Here is a 6,000-nt window from a genome sequence, read left to right on the forward strand (position 1 = left end):
GTGCACCTGTGTGCCTGGTGCCTGTGGGGATCAGAACAGGGAATTGGATTCTTCCCTGGAACTGGAGTTATGGATGGTTGTGAACCACCATATTGATGATGGGGGCCAAACCCACATCCTCTGCAAGAGCAACAAGTGCTTTTAATTATTGAACCATCTCTCTAGCACCTTGATTTTTATTTTTAAGAGGCTTATCACATTATGCAAAAAGTTCACCGTCTTTAAAGAAATTTAAGGAGGCTTTGTATCAGAGCCTAAAGCTAAAACAAATGAAATACTGGACCTACTTATCTCCTGGACCATGTGAACATGGTGTGTGAACATGCAGTCACTCATAACAAGAAAAAAATAGAAATGCTATTGTTCTGGCATCTGTATCCTGAGAATAAAGGAGTCACAGGCTCTATTTTTACCAAACTCAAGCCTTACCTAAGTGTGGCTATGTGCTGTATATATGAGTAAAGAAATCATTTTAACCCTTTGGACATGTGTTCATAGAGTCGGGTTTTCTGAAGTGAAGGAAATACCAGGGTTTGATTAATATGTATAATTTAATATAATCCCTATGATTTTGTCATGGATTAAATCTCACTGTCTAAGAAATACATATCACCCAAATGTAAAATACAGCTTTTTAATGTCTCTGATATTTCACAGCCTGTGAAGAATGAATGAATGAGCTCTTGCTATCAAGCCCCAATGCCGGAAACATCAATGCTATCCTAAATAACTACTGAAAGTGACTGTAGTCACTTGGAATTTTTAGTGTGCGACACAATTTTAATTTTTACAAGTAATCTATCACACTTAAATTCATTTAGCAGTGATCTCAAAATGAGAAGTATTGCCGGGCGCACGCCTTTAATCCCAGCACTCAGGAGGCAGAGGCAGGCGGATCTCTATGAGTTCGAGGCCAGCCTGGTCTACAGAGCGAGATCCAGGAAAGGCGCAAAGCTACACAGAGAAACCCTGTCTCGAAACACACACACACACACACACACACACACACACACACACAGAGAAGTATTATACTCAATTTGTTCATCTTTACAGTGTTTGTTAATTTACAGTATTTGTTCATGACAGTTCCCGACAAAACTGATTTCTGTTGGTCAAGTGAAACAATATATAGTTTGTACTGTTCACATTTCAAAGACTCCTTAATGTTTTGTAACTTTGGCATAAAACCTGAATTGAGGGTAAATTATTTAAAAAGGACTAGATGAAAGAAAAGAATTCCTTGTTCCCTCAGTCACTTTAAAAACTCAGTTATAAGCCGGGCGGTGGTGGCGCACGCCTTTAATCCCAGCACTCGGGAGGCAGAGGCAGGCGGATCTTTGTGAGTTCGAGGCCAGCCTGGGCTACCAAGTGAGTCCCAGGAAAGGCGCAAAGCTACACCAAGAAACCCTGTCTCGAAAAAACCAAAAAAAACCAAAAAAAAAAAAAAAAAAAAAAAAAAAAAAAAAAAAAAAAAAACTCAGTTATACATTTAAACAAATACCCTAGCTCAGACACTAGTGTAAAGCAACCAATTAAAAGATGTATCTTTTTATCCCCCATTGGTCTTAGACATCAAGATGTTGCCAATTTTCTTGTCTGCTGTGTGTGGGTCCTTAAATCCCATGTTTCTGTGGAACTGTGGCTTTCCAATGTGTAGTTTCATTTCTTTCAATATGTCTACGAAGCACTGAATTCCTTAATGAAATTTCCCAAGCCACACTTCAGACTTGCATGGTTTCTTGGAAATACACTTTTATGGAAATCCAATATCTATTTTGAAACCTCCCATGCTAATTAGAATACCAAAAATTACTAAATTTGAAATCTATAGTATGCTCAAAACACTATTAAAACAAAACACTGCCTGCAAATTATTGTTAGTATAAAGTCTAAACACTTTGGACAATGGACTAAAAATATGAATTTGCCTTCACCCACTGAAGTCAATAGACACTTAAGGTTCTTCCTACCGCTGATTAGCCATTTAGTCTACATCATAGTTCTCTCTCGCTTCCTCCCAAAATTATGTAATATTGAAAATTAGCCTAAATATGAGAAAAAGAAATCAAACTACACAAACTGTAGGAATGGGGTGGTGGGGAATATGCTAAGAAAATCCTTAAGCACTCTCAAGTGCTGAGAGCCAAAATGATGAAAACATACATTTGATTGCACAAGAATACAAATAAAGACAATATAGATAGAATTCTCACAAACAACGACCAAAATATTTACAACCTATTTGGTTAGGGATTAAAAAGCAGGATAACCATCCACAATGAATGAAAGTGGTCAGAGAATGCAAAAACCACCATGTGTGTATCTGTTGTGAGTGTGCACACTGATGGACCCACGTGGATTTATGCGAAGAATCCGGAGCGGGACATCCGGTGTCCTGTACCATTCTTTGCTCTGCCTCCTTGATGCAGGGTTCCTCACGGAAACTAAACCTCTAAACGTTTTTTTTTTTTTTTTTGGCTATGCCAAGCTTTTACCTAGGGTTAGATTCCCAGGTCCTGACATTAACTTTTGCTCTCCACACGCAGCACACACATGTGTAGGTGCACCTGCATGTACATGTGTGCACTTACACAGGTAAATACCGATACACCCACACACGGACATTACATACACAGCACAAGTTAATAATAGGGAAACACAGTAACTTGTTATCAGATTAATAACAAGTACATGACTTAGGTTACATGTTTTTGGTTATTTTCTTAATGTTGGGGTCATAGAAGAAATAAGGTAGCCTTGGCTGTTTCACTTAGCTGTTTATTTGACTAGATACTGCCGAGTTTCCCTCCCAAACTGCTGCTCAGTTTACACACCAAGTCCACATCCTGCCAAGAAGTGAAATACTTGTTGTTAGGGGAAGTATAATTAAAAATAGGAGACTTTTTAAATAAGTATATCAAAAATGAAATGCACATTTCAAATAATCCATCAGAAACTGAAAAAAAAAAAACCAGCAACCACCAGAAAGTAATTTCACTCTTTCATGCAGTCAAGTACATAGGACATGTTAGTACAGTTTCTTAAGAAAAACAGAACTAGTCCAACATCAAGACAAATGAATATCATTTGTTCAACAGTTCATTCCAGCAGTCTACCTGATAACTGGGAGGGTTATCTGTTTTAACCAGTTTTATCTGAAAGGGAAAAAATGAACTGATTTTTTTTTATGACAAGTAATTTTGTGTCTTGTACAAGGTGCTCACCAAAGTTTGTTTACCACAGAAGCCAAGAGCCAAAGGTGCTCTCTTTCCTGATGACTGTATCTCAAAGAGATGGTCCCCTGGGTGCTTGGAAAATCTGGTGAGAGGCTAATTTATGTTACAAAAAGACTCTCCACATCTCAGAGACAGCAAAGGAACCTGAAAGTTTCCTAATTCAAATATCTCAGAAAAGGGTACAGGAAGAGGTACTTCCTTCTTTTTCAACAGGGAAATTAAGCCTTTCATTTTTGATGTGTTTGTCCTTATTATCCACCCCAGATAAACATTTCTTGTGCACACAAATCTGTTAATGCTCTTAAAGATCAATAGCTGCAATATCTAGCTCACAGTAAAAATGCAAATCTATATTTGGGGAAGTATTCATTATTGCTCACATTAACCAACATTCTAGAAGAGACAATTATGCAACTCCAGGAAGGCTTTATGTGTAAAATCATATGTCTACAAAATTATGTTTTAAAAGATGAACATATATAAGCTATGATTCAAAAACTGGCACTGTCGCTTGGTGATAGAGTGCTCAAGTGGCCTGAATAAAGCTTTGACTTCAGCCCCTATCAACACACACACACACACACACACACACACACACACACACACACAGGCCCTATTTACACACCATAAATCCACTGTCTCCAAGAAGCCACTTGAAAACCACCTAGCAAAGCCTATCAGCATTTCTCAAAACACATTGCACTCTCCCCACACCATACTTGCTCTAAAAGCTTAAGCATTCATGTGTTGAATGTAATAAACAGAATTGCATCCACTGCAGGGCAGCGTATGAAACTGTTCCTGAAGGAAATGCTCATCCGGCTGAAATTTTAGGCCACGTTAGATTTGCAATTTGCATTGATATCAACTTAGCTTTCGAACCTTGGGGGTAGCATCAGTCAGTCATGCTTTAAGACTGTGGTTTGGGAAAGACCCTGATTGAGTCTGACCTCCAACTCACTTCAGTGTACTGCTCCACATGGATGCTTATAAAGACTGACTTTCATGTGCTTTTTCTCAATGATAATTTTTTAAATTTTGAAATTAAAATAAAATCACATTATTTTCCCACTTTCCCTTTAACCTGTTTCATGGACTGCCCGCCCCCACCTGCTTTCTCAAATTCGTGGCCTCTTTTTCTTCGTTGTTATTCCTTCCTTTTTATTGATTACAAGCTTTTAAGATACAGTCTAAAACCTTTTCCTCCTGTGGAGATTTAGTTCCGTAAAGTACTCGAATGGTTTTATGTTGGCTTGGCTCAGAATGATTTTAATCTCAGGGAAGAGAGGCCAAGTTTTTACATTATTGTGTTTTTAACATAGAGCACATAGTCTAACTTGTCACATGGTACTATTGGAACATATTTTCATCTATTCCTACTTCCTGTGGCAATGAATAAACGCTAAGTTGAATGCATGTTGCTAACAATACATAATATGGGCACGAGTGTACTTTCTGCAGACAGGAATTGAAGATAAAACAGGACCTTGATGTCAGGAGATAGAGTGAGCCCTTTCTCAGGCACACAGAATGCTAAGCACACCATGTTCTGAAGTAGAGATAACAGCTAACCAGAAATCAGCAATGGTCAAACATTCAAACATCTTATCCTGCAGTGTGAGATGCCTGATTGTCGCCATTGCTGCAGCAATGTTCCAGAAAGTGTTACATTAGTATTCCTGTTTTCATATATTACAATGTCTATTTCACACCACTCATTATTTAACTATAAAGGGAACATGAAACAGGCAATTCTCTTAGTAACAGATGATTTTAGGCATTTCACAATTTAGTGAAGGTCTCTAACGAAGAAGAGAGTCTATACATGTTTCAAAAGAGATCTCTGATGAAACAAACTAAAGAAAGGCCAGTAACAGTCTGGAATCCTCTGTGGCAATACTGCTTCTGATCTGGCAAGTGAAGCAGGCTTAAGCCTGGTAAGTACTTGATGGAAAACAGGACATGCAATCAACTCCGGTGTCTACTCCCTTTAGCCCATTACTCATGGGTGTCCTGACTTGTGAATGTCAGCAAAGCCTGCTGCGATGACTCTCTTCTCAAAACACCAGTCTTGCTTCTAAATCATGGACTAGCTAATTAAATTATTTGTATACTAAATATGTATTTTACTTTTGTTTATGTGTATGTGTCTATGTGTAAGTATACACACACATGTGCAGATGCACAAGGAGGCCAGAAGAGGGAACCAGATCCCCTGGAGGTGGAGTTATAGGCAGTTGTGAGCCACCCAACATGGGTGCTGGGAATTAAACCAATGTCTGCCAGAAAAGCAGCAAGTGCTTTTAGCAGCTAAGCCATCTCCCCAGGCCCGAGATCAGGTATTTGTAACTGAAGATGCCAACCAAGGTTTCCTCTACGACTCTGAGTCCCTACTCAGTGTATTAAATCACCCAATAAAGACGGAAAGCCACACTTTCTGGTCTTATTAATGAGTTTAACAGACTTCCGAATGGCTACTTCCAGGAGAGATATTTTTGGAACTGTGTATTATGAAGTCTGTCTTTTCACCTTTACTAAATGATGTAATGTAAGGTTCACTTTTGAAGCCACCTTGTTCTTTTCCAATCAAGGCTAATGATGAACTTGAAGAGGACGAAGAAATGTGGTCTGTCAAATGGTGTAGGCTACCCATGAGCTTCTCCACATACTCAACATGCTTTTGTCTGAGAAGCGCCCACTCATCCTTAAATTCAGCTTTATTCTGCTGCAGTCCTAATGTTTCAGGACGGCATGGCTGCTTAAC

The sequence above is a fragment of the Peromyscus maniculatus genome, chromosome 16 (assembly GCF_049852395.1).
Source record: "Peromyscus maniculatus bairdii isolate BWxNUB_F1_BW_parent chromosome 16, HU_Pman_BW_mat_3.1, whole genome shotgun sequence".
Taxonomy (NCBI): Eukaryota; Metazoa; Chordata; class Mammalia; order Rodentia; family Cricetidae; genus Peromyscus; species Peromyscus maniculatus.